At 36.3% G+C, this 16041-nt stretch overlaps 1 pseudogene; it reads right to left on the bottom strand.

Annotated features, from left to right (window-relative positions):
• Positions 1-4446: 4446 nt before the first annotated feature.
• On the bottom strand, positions 4447-5649 carry LOC100734152 (zinc finger protein 431-like; annotated as a pseudogene).
• Between the last annotated feature and the right edge of the window lie 10392 nt (positions 5650-16041).

Raw genomic sequence — 16041 nt, 5'->3', positions numbered from 1 at the left:
CTCAAATAAAAAAATACAAATGGGAAATAAATATATGACAAAATATTCAAAACCATAGGTCTTTCAAGAGATACAAATTAAAACAACAGAGATTTCTTCTTACTCCAGAAAGAATGGCTATCATCATGAAATCAACTACTAATACAAGTTTTTTGAGAAATCACCATATGCTTTCCACACTTCCATCATCAGTGAAGGATTCCTTTTTCTACACTGTCCCTCTAGCAATTGTTACTGGTTGATGTCTTTGCTTGATGTTCATATTGTGGGCAAATAAAATAGCTGCCACTACCTTGTTCTGGGTTTTTGTCACAAGGAGTATTGCTTCTATCTTTTGACTTTTAGTCTCTGAGTTTCTTTTGGAGTTGAATATTTTCCTTGAATGCAGCATATTGTTAGACCCTGCTTCTTGATCCATTCTTCTATGTTCTTTCTTTTGATTGGTGAGTTGAGATCATTTACATTGATGGCTGTGACTGATATGTGTTGGCTTATCTTTTTCATATTATTTTGTTGTTTGCCTGTGTTTTCCCTCCATTTAATTGTTTGCTCTGCTTGGTTGCTTCTTTCTATTGGTGTACAAGCAAGGGAGATAACTGAACAGAGACAAGGAAGTTGAGTAGAAGAAAACAAAGTTTAGGATTCTACATCATGAAACATCTTGATAAGTGCCTCCCTCTGGCATGAGCAAGGAGATCCAGTCGACAGCTACTGAGAATCGACCAGGAAGCTGCAGAAGAAGGCAACTCGCGCACTCTCTTGGTGAGTGCCTCCCTCCAGCATCAGCCAGGAGACCCAGTCAGCGATTCCAGTGAGCCTCCCCGTGTGGGGGCTGGAAAACAAACACCCCGCCCCGCCCCCATTAGTAACTGGGGACAGAGGACTAAACATGATTTGAGAGGATGACTGTATGCAATATAGCAAATATGGGGGACTTCCTTCCATCCTCTGTTGGAAGGCAAATGTTTTTTTCACTGTTTTGTTTCATTATGATTAATTGTATTACACTATTCAATATTCTCTGTTGAATACTTTTATAACGTTGATTTTGATTTGATTTTGCTATATCTAACTGACTAGACCACTATTGTGAAGATAATGAGATATACCAAGGTACCGCTTACTGTTATCCTGGTTATCCTGCTGTGAATTTCTGTACCAATTTCAGTGCATTGTCTCGATTGGCTTTGTTCTGTTGTATTTTTACTACCTTCAAAATAAAAAAAAATCGTGAATCAAAGAGAATAGAATATAAAAGAGAAATGAGGAGAAACAAAAAAACAAGAATAACCACACATAAGTAAACAAACAAAACAGAAGACAATCCCAAAAGGACACGAAAAATAAAACTAGTCAAACAGAAAAATAAAAGAAGTTACAATTCCTTGGAGTCTTCATTTTGGTGGTAGGTCTACATCAGATCACAGACACATGCATATTCCAGTCAAGTTTGCCATGGGAATGTGCAGGGTATGGAGCTCACGTTGGCCTTGGGCTGGGGTGCTAGACTGGTCTGTTACTGCTGGAGCTCTCCCTGAGCCCTTTGATTTAAAAAAAGGTGGATTCATCTGCCCACTTCTTTTCTGCATGTCTGTGTGACAAAGTGTAACACTGATTCACCTAATTTAGTAACTGCTGGCTCATACTGACTGTTGCTTCAGACTTTTCCACATAACTGACCCTTCCACCCTACCATGAGTGGCCTCATCAGGACCCTGTTGGCTCACTGGGGTTCGCATCAGGGCTCAGTGGCATGTACACCACCACTGGGTCTTAGTTGGGTCACTGTGGTTCCCTCCTGGGTGAGGTGGCCCAGGTCACACCTCCCAGTGCCTTGCTGAATGACTCATTTAAACTCTTGTTTGGTTGCATCCTTTTCTGATTTTAGAATATTTCCTTTCAGTAATAACTTGGGGAATATTACTTCCCTTTCTATTTCTTTAAATGAGTTTGAAGAATATTGGGCTCAGATCTTTTCTTAAATTCTCATGAAATTTTGTAGTGAATCTGCTGGAAATTCAGACTTTCTGTTAGCAGTTTCAAAAATTTCTCCTTTAGTTTAATTTCTGATATTGGACAATGAAGTATCTTTATATTTTCTAAGTTTTGATGTTATATACATCTAGTAATCCAATCCTAACTGTATTGGTACAAAATAGTTCAAGAGTAATTTTATAAAAACAACTGTTTAAAGACCAATAAATCAACCTGATGATAAAGATATGTGAGTTAGTAAACAGTAAATGTAAGGAAAAATCTGAAACCTTGATATATATGCTGAGATAAATGATTTAGAAATGCAGCAAAGTACTATATTGGTGACAGTAGAGGGTTGTTTACAGAAGTAGGAAAATTAACAGGAAGAAATGAAGAAAATTAGACAATTCAAAAGGGAGAAAAGAGAAACTATGTACAGAATAACATAAGAAAAATATTAATCTATGAAAAACTGAATGGTAGACACAACTAAGGCAAAGCAACAATAAAAAAATAATACTGGGATGCTCAGTGACCGTGTTTGCATGGAAATTTTGATGCCATGGTTTTCATTGCCAGCACCAAAAACAAAACAAAACAAAACAAAACAAATTAACAAAATAAAAAAACAAAAAGCAAAAGGAGATAGAAACACAGTTGATGTTTTTAATGACAAACTATTTGACCATTTATAGTATGTGAAGAGATTAATCAACAATTCTGTTACATGTTATATGACAAAGAAATATGGTCCTTCTGGACTCTGTCACGGAGACTCATGGAAGTGCATTTTGTTTAGTGGGATGATTAACAGAAATACTATCACTAAACTATACAGCAATATGCCAAATAAAATAAAACCTTATGTGGGAAACAAGTGTAAAGTTGTATACATATGAATGCAATGCTGACATCAAATGAATCATAGGAAAATATTGTACTGTGCATTATCTATAATTTTGTAAGGAAATACAAAGATACCATCTTCAAACACGGAAAATGTGTTAATCTACAACTTGTCTGAAAACAGCTGACCATATAGAAAATAGTATAAAATATACATACAGTATTTAATACCAAAATTCTTTTTGAAAAATGGACTACATACACAAACCATTTAAATGGAATATAGTGCAAAATGAGAAAAGTAAACAAATGTTCAGCTCTGGGGTCACATTATTACACAATTTCTAAAATCAAAACCAAAGAAAACAAAAAGAACTACAAATTTCAAAGCCTCTGAGTATGTATCATATATAACTGACCTGTAGCAACAGCACTGTACAAATAAATTATGACCTGATTCAAGTGAAGCCAATGCTAAATGCACACACTATTGCTTCCAATAACATGTACATTAATGTTAGTACAATGTGTATTATCAAAAGTCACCTTACAAATATCCACTCCAGAGATCTGCTTCGAGTTCACTGTAGTTACAATTTAGGATATCTTCTGTTTCTATATTCCACTGAAAATAATATATATATATATATATATATATATATATATATATACACACACACACACACACCATTTTTACCTGATTTACTTGTATATATTTGCACTACATGAGAAGTATTCAAAGGATTTTCAAACTTTGAGTTATAACTGAGAACACTGTACCTTCATAGAAATTTAATCCAATACACAGTATTGTATATATAACTAATAAAGATGTGTGTGCATTCTGTTTTAAAGGTTTCTTACAGAACTGTTCACTTGGAGTATGCAGGAGAGCAAGGTGACTAGAGATGTTCCCCAAAACATACATGGATAGATATTTCTTCACTATGAATTGCCATGTATATATGAAAGGTCATCTGAAAATGAAGACAATGCATATCCTCTATTTATTCTCTCCCTTTGTGTATGTAAATGTTTTCTGACTTTACAGAAATCACAAAATGAATTCTTAAATTATCCACATAAGATTTCTCATTAGTATGTATTTCTTCCTGTGCTTCAAAGTGGAAAAATTGAAGGGTTTTCCACATTAATTACACACATATGGCTTTGCCCATGAGACTTCTTTAATATATTTGAATGTATTAAGAAAGACATCTTTCCCATACTGATTCTTTTCATTACTCACTCCTTCATTTATGTAGTGATATTTGTGTGTATTGAAAGATTCTTTCAATTTCTTACAAAGACTTCTTTGAATATTTGTGTAAGTTACCCTAAAAACATACACACATAATTTCCCTTGCATTTTTAAGTCTGTGATGATTAACTACAAGATTACTGAAGGCTTTTGTGCGTTTCTTTCAGAAACTTCACAATACATGTGTGCAGGCTATACATCTGGAAACAACTTAAACACATAACCTTTGAACCCCCAGAAAACCTTGATGTCTTCAGAAATGACTGTGTCTTTTGACAGCTTTCCCACTTTGCTTGCATAGTTTCTCCTCAGTCAGAGCTTTTATATTTTTGACGTTTCTGTTGAAAACTTCACCAATGTTATTAACATAGACAGGGTTTCTACCCACTATGAGTACTTTTATGTCTTTTACACTGACTGTGTGTGGTATAGGCTTTCCCACATTGGTTACATATGTAGGGCTTCTCTCCAGTATGAGTCCGTTGATGTATTTTACATTTACCTTGGGATGTAAATGCTTTACCACATTGGTCACATACATATGGTTTCTCTCCAGTATGAGTTCTTTGATGTATTTTACATTCACTTTGGGACTTAAATGCTTTTACACAATGGTCACAAACATATGGTCTCTCTCCAGTGTGAGTTCTTTGATGTATTTTACATTCACTTTGGTATTTAAATGCTTTTTCACAATGGTCACATGTATATGGTTTCTCTCCAGTGTGAGTTCTTTGATGTATTTTACACTGTGCGTTTGAGGTGTAGGCTTTCCCACATTGGTTACATATGTAGGGTTTCTCCCCAGAGTGAGATCTTTCATGTCTTTTACACCTCCAGTTTGAGATGTAGGCTTTCCCACACTGGCTACATACATAGGGTTTCTCTCCAGTGTGATTTCTTCTATGTATTTTACATTCAGTTTGAGATTTAAATGCTTTTCCACATTGGCCACATACAAATGGTTTCTCTCCAGTGTGAATTCTTTTATGTATTTGATAATCCCTGTGTTTCTAGAATGCTTTCGCACATTGGTTACATACATATGGTTTTTCTCCAGTGTGAGTTCTTTCATGACCTTTACAATCACTTTGAGATTTAAATGCTTTCCCACATTGGTCACATACATAGGGTTTCTCTGCAGAATGTGTTCTCTCATGTGTTTTACAATGACTCTGTGTGGTGAAGGCTTTCCCACATTGGTTACAAACATAGGGCTTTTCTCCAGTGTGAATTCTTTGATGTTTTTTACAATCACCTTGGGATTTAAATCCTTTTCCACATTGGTCACATATATATGGTTTCTCTCCTGTGTGAATTCTTTTATGTATTTGATAATCCCTATATGTACTAAAGGCTTCCTCACATTGGTTACATACATATGGTTTCTCCCCAGTGTGAGTTCTTTCATGACTTTTACAATCACTGTGTCTCATAAAAGCTTTCTCACAATGCTTACATACATATGGTGTTTCCCCAGTGTGAGTTCTTTCATGAATTTTACAGTTACTGTATCTGGTGAAAGCTTTCCCACATTGGTTACATACATAGGGTTTCTCCCCAGAGTGAGTCCTTTCATGTCTTTTACAAACACTGCTTGTGATGAAGGCTTTCATACAGTGCATACATATATACAGTTTTTTCACACTGTGAATTTTTCTGCATTTCCACAATGAAATGCTATTACTGAATGATGCCACACACTGTCTACTAACATAGTGATTTTCTACAGTGTTAGCTATTTTATGTATGTGATTATCATGCTGAGAGTTAAAATCTTTTTCATATTGTATACATACAGAAGCATTTTCTTCATCTTGATTTCTTTTCCCTATTTAAACATAGTTGGCTATATTGAAGAATTTCACACCTTGCTCAAAGAGAAAAGACTTCTCTTCAGTGCAGTTTCCTTCAGGATGATCAGAGTAACATCTGAAACTTTGGTTATATTCACAGAGTTTCTCTCCAGGAGTTTGATTTGCATGCTTGTGAAACCAACGGATGTCAGTGCAGGTTTTCCTATCTTCAAATCCCGGATACTCATGTGATTTGAGTCTAGTATTAGCTATGATGGGAACTTCTAGTAATAATTTACCAATCAAGGGTTTTCTGCAAGCATACTGTTTACCTGGTTTTTTTACTAACTGTTTTCACATTTATATTAATATCTGGAGTCCAAAATCTCAGTTCTTCATGTGGATACCATAATTTATATTTCAAGCATTTCCTTACTTCTTCCTTCCTGGAAAAGAAAAATTAGAAAATACAATCAGTTACATTTAATACTTTAATGATTTACTATAACGAGATTTGTTTTGTTGCCTCCTAAGAATATCTGATTATAAATTTACTGTATAATCTGGATCATGGCTTAAAAAACAGCATTCACAAAAAGCATAATGTACATTTGTGAGTTTATAATTCACATCATTGCAATAGGTAACTTTCCTTCTGAGTAACTCATATATATGTATACAATATACGAGCTACTTTTGATACCCTTTTCTCCAGGTGTCAGTTCCCTCTGCTTTTCACTGAATTGCTTAACATTTTCTAAACCATCTACTGCTCTATTTTCTACCATCTGTCCTTTATTTTACCCCCCTAATTCATAGTTTTGGACATTTATGCAATATAAACATTAGGTGATACTCCTGTCTCAAATATTAAGCATAAGATTAAGATTACAGAACCCACCCATCTCTTAAGTGATGTCATTTCACTGTGCTCTACGGCTGAGAATTTTTCTACTATGTATCGTATCACATTTGATTCAGTGTCGGAGATGGATTCTAGATTCCAGTCACATCTCAGACTTTTTTTTTATTTAAAAGTCTTATCAAACCTTATTACTCAGGCTGAGCATGAATGTAAGTCTTTCCTACACAAGTTCATACAATGTTAAGAATCAGAATATGTTAATGTCATGTTGAGGCTACTTAATTGCCTTAATGTACTGATCTGTAAATCAGCTTGTAGGATATTTCTTGAGTTTAGGTATTTGTACACTGTGCTGCTACAAAATGGGCATATATGTATTGTCTTTATATAATGACTTAGCCTTGAGAGGAAGATACTAAGGAGTAGTTGTACTTTTTTTGTAGACATCATCTCAACACACAGTCCCAACTATCACTGACCTATGTAGCCCAGGCTGACCAATAAGTACATCATGGGAATCCTTCTGCAGCAATGTCTTGAGAGCTGAAAAGTAGGTATGCACCACTATTCCAGGTGAAATGGAATTTTTCTTTTCACCCTTTTCAACAATGACTATGCACATTTCCATTAATATTAAGCTTTATGAGTTGCCCACCAAGATTATGGTGTAGTACACCCTAATATTTGTATCATAAGTGGACTGAATGATTTGGAGGATTTTTACAAAGAGCTATTTATCAAAATCATGGCATTTATTTCCTTTTTCAATACTTGCATTAGATAAACAATTAGGCAAATATTCAATGTGTTTACTATTTTTAAAAACAGAACATTTTCATACATAATTCATTTCACATGAAACTGGTCTTTTCAACATAGTCACACACATGTGTAAGTATAAATCCTGAACAGAAGTATTAGCCTAAAACAAAGTATGTTTTATATAAAGCTGAGTTTAATACTTCAGTGCAGTTTCATATAATGTTTTTAAATATTTGAGCATGGAAAATAATTTGACTCATATAATAGGTACTGTCACTTGTAGCATAATGTCAGTACTCTCTAAATTTCAAATATTGGGATATTTCAAGTATTTAACCTTCAGAGAACAGACACTCAACATATATGCATCTATGGAGAAATTTCATGCAATTGAAAAAATTTGAAGATCGTCTTTCACATACAGTATGCTTGGTTTTACAATTTCTGCTTGCACCCTGACTCCTCAGGAACATTTTGTATTTTCAGAGAAAAATTACCTTGTTTTTCTCCTGTAGTCTTTGTATTCATGTTCAATTTGCTGTTCATTTGAATTTTTTCCTAAAATGTACAAGCAGAAATGTGGGGGATAAGGTGTCACTTTGTAGGCCCAACCCCCTCTAACCTGCAATTTACAATAGCCGCCCTGGTATGCGAGAAGGAGGTAGAACGGGAATGCCCGTTCTCAGTGAGCCCTCACCCTCTGGAATCCATACTGTGAGCTGGCTTTGTTTTGCAGAAGTCTTGAGGAAGTGGCTGGCCACCCTTTGTGACACTAACAGCAGACAAATTAACAACATTCTTGAGCTAATGAATTTCTTCCTGGGCTAGAGAAGTTGTGAGAACTGGTTGTGATTATTTACTTCACTTAGATAGTTTTAGAATAAACATTGTAGTCTGTCACGTTGTAGCTTGCCACAAAGAATGCCTTTTCACTACTTAATTATCTGGGCTCTGTGAATTGATCGGGTTTACTATATATGAATCCTAAAATAAAGATTGTGCGTACAGTGCAGTGCAGTGCAGTGTAACGCGGTGCAGACAGCAAAGGTGTCTCTCCTGTCTTTCTTTTCCAAGCGCTGTACCCCCCGTGTCCCGACAAGGCGTGCGTGTTTACCTTGCCCGGAGTTCAGAGTGCTCTAGACACTCACGACAAGTGGCGCCCGAATTCAGGGACTCCGAAGGTCGCTTAGGAAGGTAAGTATAATTTTATTACGGGGAAATGGGACAATCTGCTTCCTCTCCTTTCTTAAAAATTCTTAAACATTTATTATCTATATATGGCATATCGCTCAGGTCAGCTGACTTGGATATGTGTATTGATACAATTAAAGAATATAATCCTTGGTTTCCAGATGAAGGAACTTTGGATGTAGAAGTATGGAGGAAGGCAAGGGTTAGTATAGAAAGGGCTATGCAACAGGAGGAAAAGATTCCTTTACGTTTTTGGGCTATTTGGTCGGTTGTGTACTCTTTATTAAAAGCTATGGAAGATGAACATATTGTAGAAAATCTTCAACTAGAAATTAAGCCAGTTATTCAGGAATTGCCCCTCACAGAGGAGGAGCAGAATGTAGTTCAAAATGACGCTATCGCTTTAAGTAGTGAAAAGGCGTCCAAACCAAAAGTAAAATCCGCTACAGCCGACTCAGCTTTAGCTGCCGCAGCAATATCAAATTATGACAATCGCCCAATTTTACAGGCTATACAGCATTTAACACAAGAGGTGAAACAACTCTCCGTTAAGCAGAACCCGCCTGTAGTTCCCTCTGCACCTCCTCCATCTAACCCTAATTGGAGTAAAGCCAAGCTAGCTTTGGCTGATTTACCAAAATTAGGGGATTCTGATGAGGAAAAGCCTGCCTTTGCTTTCCCTGTAATCAGGCCTCAGCCAATAGATGGAGAGGCAGTTCCCCCTAGATGGGAAGCATTTAATATGGATGATTTAGCAAAATTAAAAAAGGCTGTAACCCTTTATGGCCCTCAGGCTCATTACACTAGAGAATTAATAACATCAGTAGCAGATCACTATGGTAATCTTGCTCCTTATGATTGGAAAGCCTTGGCCAAAATTCTTTTAAAGGAGCCAGAATATTTACAGTGGCACATGTGGTTTATGGAAGGTTGTGCGGAAAAGGCAAGACAAAATGCTGACGATCGAGATCCGAATATTAGACTCCTTTCTTATCCCATGCTCTCTGGTACAGGTTTCTTTGATACTGTTGAGCATCAGGCAGGAGCTCCAAGAGAGATTCATGCTCAATTAAAAGATATTGCTTTAAAAGCTTGGGATAAAATACGGCCTAAAGGATCAGAATATGGATCTTGGGCTAAAGTTCTGCAAGGAGCCAATGAACCGTATGTTGAGTTCGTTGCAAGACTTCAAAATGTTATAGAAAAAACAGTAGTGGGACAAGACTTACAAGAGCATCTCTTAAAAATGTTAGCTTTTGAAAATGCTAATGATGAATGCAAAAGGGCTTTAATTCCAATAAAAGATACTGGAACGATTGACAATTTTATAAAACAATGTAAAGATTTAAATTCAGAATCTAGGAAAATGCAACTGTTTGCTGAGACCATGGCAACCACGTGGACTAATTGGCAATCTAAAAAGGAACAGTCTTTAAAATGTTTTAATTGTGGTCAGATAGGACATGTAAAGAGGGCCTGTCCAAAACTTGTAGGCAATGATCAAAAAAAGAGATCTAGAGCTCCTGGCTTATGTCCAAAATGCAAGAAGGGAAATCATTGGGCTCGTGAATGCAGGAGTAAACAAGTTAATTCAGCTGAACAAAAGGGAAACGGGAGAACGGGCCCTACCCCGGGCCCCGGACAAATCAATGGGGTAACTCTACCGTATTCTCCCTACAGCCAGCCACCCAACACAGTGCCGCAGTGGACATACCAGCCTTAAAAGATGTAGAATTAAGAGGAGGACAATCTCCCGTGAGAATTCCTACAGGAATTTTTGGTCCTCTGCCTGCGGGAACTTTTGGCTTGCTCACGGGTAGATCTAGTTTAAATCAAAAAGGCATTACTGTTCACTTAGGAATTATAGATGCAGATTATACTGGAGAAATTCAGATTCTGATGTCCTCACTTACAGATTATAAATTATTAAAGGGAGAACGTATAGCTCAACTCATTTTACTGCCTTATATCCCAATAGGATCCTCTGTTGTTCAGCGAACAGGAGGGTTCGGCAGCACTAACCCTATTAATGTAATGTGGACAGCTAAATTATCTCAACAACAACCTCTTATTAATATTTTTATTGAGCATAAGAAAATTCAGGCTCTTATAGATACAGGCTCGGATATTACTATTGTTAAACCTACTGATTGGCCTTCTCATATTACTTATACTATTATTCCATGTAATATAAAAGGAGTAAGTAAAACTCCAGTAAATACAATTGGACAAGCCACAATGCATATACATATAAAAAATGAAGAGGGTCAAGTTGCTGTTATTAAACCTTATATCTTAGAGGTACCAGTTTCTATTTTAGGAAGAGATGTATTAGAACAATGGGGAGCTTATATACATTTTTAATATTTTGCATGTTTCTACAGCCTAGGGAAATGAATCCTTTAAAGCTTAATTGGAAAAATGATGACCCAATTTGGATAGATCAGTGGCCTATGACTACTCAAAAGTTACAGGCAGCGCAGGAATTGATTGATCAACAGCTTTTTCTACATCACATAGAACCATCCACATCTCCTTGGAATTCTCCAATATTTGTGATAAAAAAGAAATCAGGCAAGTGGAGACTTTTAACGGACTTACGTGCTGTAAATTCATCCTTAATTCAAATGGGAGCCCTTCAGCCCGGTATTCCTTTACCCTCAGCGCTCCCTGCTGGTTGGTTTGTATATGTTATAGATTTGCAAGATTGTTTTTTTAACATCCCATTACATCCAGAAGATAGAAAACGGTTTGCTTTTTCAATTCCTCAAACAAATTATCAAAGACCTTATCAAAGATATCAATGGAGGACTTTACCCCAAGGAATGAAAAATTCCCCAACTATATGTCAAATTTATGTTGATGCAGCATTAAAACCAGTGCGTGCACGATGGCCTCAGGTTTATACGGCTCATTTCATGGATGATATTTTATTCTCATATAGTGATAGAAATGTTTTAGAAGATATTTTAAAAACTTTACCTCAATATTTTTCTCCGTTTGGACTTGTAATAGCACAGGATAAAATTCAAAAGGAAGAAGTTAGTCATTATTTGGGATATATTCTTACTAGACAAAAGGTGATTCCACAAAAAATGTCTATTAGGAGAGATAAGTTATCCACTTTAAATGATTTTCAAAAATTATTAGGGGATATTAATTGGCTTCGTCCCACACTAGGTATTCCTACCCATGCATTACAGCATTTGTTTGCTACTCTACAGGGCTCTTCAGATCCATCCAGCCCTCGTTCTTTAACAACAAAAGCCGAGCAAGAATTACAGTTTGTAGAACAACGAATTAAGGATGCATTTTTAATTAGGATTGATCCTAAATTGCCTCTAACTTTATATATTATTAATACTTTTCAATATCCCTCTGCAGTTTTAGGTCAAAATGCTATGCCAGTAGAATGGGTATTCACTAAAACTAAGCAATCTAAAAATGTTATGCCTTATATTGACATGGTTGCAGCTTTAATTATGAATGGTAGAGCTCGTTCTATAACTTTGATAGGAGAAGATATAAACAATATAGTTATCCCTTTAACTAAGGAACAATGGGAATATTTGTTGTCAATTACTGAAACCTTACAAATTGCTTTAGCAGATTTCATGGGAACTTTTTCATATCATTTTCCTAAAAGTAAATTATGGGATTTTTTTAGACGTCAACAATTTGTGGTTAATACCTTATTAGCTGTACAGCCAATTCCACAAGCTTTGACTATATTTACAGATGGATCTAAAAATAAAGCTGCATATTGGACTCAAAAATCTTACTGGGTACGTCAGACAAATTTTAACTCTGTACAACAAAATGAACTTTTTGCTATATTACAAGTGTTTTTAGATTTTCATAACCAACCTATTAATATTATAGCCGATTCGGCCTATTCTGTTGGAGTAGTGACAAATATCTATTCAGCTGTGTTATATTCTAATAAGCCTGCTTTATTGTCTTTATTTCAAAATTTACAAATACATGTTCAAAAAAGAAATCATTCTTATTTTATTACTCATTTACGTTCTCATTCTCAGTTACCCGGACCATTAGTATCAGGTAACAATGCAGTGGATTCCTTAGTTATGTTCACCACACCCGTTGAAGAACATCAATTTAATCATGCAAATGCAGGACATTTGCATCTTAAATATAAGATACCTTTTACAAAAGCTAAACAAATTGTAAAAGCCTGCCCTATTTGTAGACCATTACATTTAAGAATTATTCCCGCAGGTGTCAACCCTCGAGGAACTCAACCTAATGAATTATGGCAAATGGATATTACACATGTACCTTCTTTTGGTCGGCTTTCTTATGTACATGTAGTTATTGATACCTATTCTTCATTTCTATGGGCTACTGCTCAACAGGGAGAATCCACTAAAAATGTTATTGTACATTTATTGGAGACTTTTGCAGTTATGGGAATTCCTTCTAAAATCAAAACAGATAATGGACCTGCTTATACTAGCAGAACATTTAAACAATTTTGTGATCTCCATAATATTATTCATATTACAGGGATTGAATATAACCCCCAGGGTCAAGCTATTGTTGAAAGAGCACATGGCACTCTTAAATTGCAAATTAAAAAATTAAAAAGGAGGAGTCAGGAGGATATTCAGATACCAATACTGTTTAAATTGCAAAACAGTCCAAAAACATTACTGCATCAAGCATTGTTTATTTTAAATTTTCTCAATTTACCACAAGGTGAAATATTAACAAGAGCTGAAAAACATTTTGAACAGCAACAACAGCCTTTTGTGATTAATGAACCTATTTGGACTAAAACAGCTCCAGAGGCTGAATGGGAGAGGGGCACATTGCTCTATAGGGGGAAAGGTTTTGGTTATATCTCCACAGAAAATGGAATTCAGCAGTGGGTCCCTGGACGATGGATCAGGACCCGCGTCTCCAGATCCTGTTCACCAGCCCCGGAGACAACTCCCCAAGGAACCGGAACCGTGCCTTCAGAAGCGAGCGCGAAACCAGCTAGAAGCTGAGGATGCTGAGTTTGTTCCTATCGCAGCCATGGCCAGATTACAGCTAAGAAAATCCCGCCGCTCACAGCGACCAAATTTAAATCCCCTCCCTACATGGGGACAATTAAAGAAATTGACCATAGAAGGGCAACGGCTTGTCCTTCAAGCAGGAAAGCCTTTAAACCCTGAAAACTTGTTTTTAGCTTTATGTGCCTTGCTCACCGTTGCATCGGGGACTGAGGTACCTCCGCATTCGTACTGGGCATATATTCCAAACCCCCCTTTATTAGAACCTGTAAAATGGGGAACTAGTGATATTTTACTTTATACCACACCTAGAGAAATTTTGTCAGCACCGTGGGCTGATTTAACCCCCCACAATCAAGATGATGGGACACTATTCAATTTTACTTATTATGGTAATCAAAGGCCTATTTGCATTGGGGAACCGCCTTGCATCCCTCTGGGATGGCAGTATTGGATTCAACATGGAATAAAAGCAGGCAACAAAAGGACAAGGCTTCAAGCCTTGGCTGCTCAAACCTTTAATGTTACCTGGAGAAATTTAACAGCACCTGATACAAATACATTTCCTGTATGCCCTGAATTTACTTATAAAAATATTTCTTATAATCCCATAATTTGGCAACTATGTATGGGAAAATTTGCTAAAAATATTGATGGGTATATTATTTGGGGACCATTTGGAAAATTCGTTAATGGATGTGCTGAATGGAATGAGACAAGATGTAATCTCTCTGTTGTGTATAGTCTTCCAGATCCAAAGAAAATAACTGACGGAGCTCCTATATTTCAACAAAAGACGGCTCTCTTGTGGTGGGGAGATGGTGGAATCGCTAACCCTGCTGTTGCAGCCGAAGAATACCCTCATCACCTTCAAAATCATATTTGGAAGATCCCAGCCGCTATGCAACCTGTAACCTTGTACAATGTTTCATATTCAGGGACTAGTCGATCTGTATCTACTACTTATAATTTTACTAGGTTTAAAATGTATAATATTACTGTTTGTGCACCTCTGCCTTATGTCTTTTTAGTGGGAACTTTTAATTTTACACATTTTTCTTGTACTTGTTTAAATTGTCAATTGTTTACATGCTTAAATAACACACTAAATTTCACTAAGCCTTATACAGTTATGCTGTTACAACAAAAAACTCATATTTGGTTGCCTGTAAATTTAACTCGACCTTGGTCTCAAGACCCGGTAATTTCTGTTACTACTGAATTTTTTAAACATCTGTTAAAACGTACAAAAAGATTTATTGGAATAGTGGTTGCTGTACTGTTAAGTCTGATAACTGTAGCCTCTCTAGCAGCAGTCTCAGGAGTAGCTTTACAAACCTCTTTGCAAGAAAAACATGTTGTCGAATTATGGCATGAGAATTCTCATGAACTTTGGTTAACTCAGTGGCAGATAAACGCCAGACTACAACAACAAATAGACCTCCTTAAACAAACAGTTGAATGGATGGGTAGAAAAATATTGGCTCTTCAGCATCAAGTGTTTTTAAAATGTGATTGGAATTCAACTACTTTCTGTATAACCCAACGACCTTATAATCAGACAGAACATGAATGGGAAATGATTAGAATGTATTTAAATGGAAACACCTCTGCCCAGGAGGAAATAGAATCTTTGCATAATCAAATTGACAAGGATTTTGCAAAGCAAAATGATGATGAATCTCTAGCACAATTCGCGCAATTGCTTGCTCAATCTTTGAAAGGATTAGATTCCAAAGGAATCTGGCAGAGCATTACCCACACTTTTAGTGGCATGGGACTTAGTTTAATTATAGTTCTCATTGCCATAGTTCTTGTGTATTTTTACTGCATAAGACGAAATGCTATTAATAACCTGATCTTATGGAAATTGTTGTTAAAAAATAAAAAGGAAGGAAGTGTGGGGGATAAGGTGTCACTTTGTAGGCCCAACCCCCTCTAACCTGCAATTTACAATAGCCGCCCTGGTATGCGAGAAGGAGGTAGAACGGGAATGCCCGTTCTCAGTGAGCCCTCACCCTCTGGAATCCATACTGTGAGCTGGCTTTGTTTTGCAGAAGTCTTGAGGAAGTGGCTGGCCACCCTTTGTGACACTAACAGCAGACAAATTAACAACATTCTTGAGCTAATGAATTTCTTCCTGGGCTAGAGAAGTTGTGAGAACTGGTTGTGATTATTTACTTCACTTAGATAGTTTTAGAATAAACATTGTAGTCTGTCACGTTGTAGCTTGCCACAAAGAATGCCTTTTCACTACTTAATTATCTGGGCTCTGTGAATTGATCGGGTTTACTATATATGAATCCTAAAATAAAGATTGTGCGT

This window comes from Cavia porcellus, unplaced genomic scaffold, assembly GCF_034190915.1.
Source record: "Cavia porcellus strain 051 isolate PalLab524CR breed Dunkin Hartley unplaced genomic scaffold, mCavPor4.1 scaffold_13, whole genome shotgun sequence".
NCBI classification, from domain to species: Eukaryota; Metazoa; Chordata; class Mammalia; order Rodentia; family Caviidae; genus Cavia; species Cavia porcellus.
This window is presented reverse-complemented; position numbering and strand designations above follow the sequence as displayed.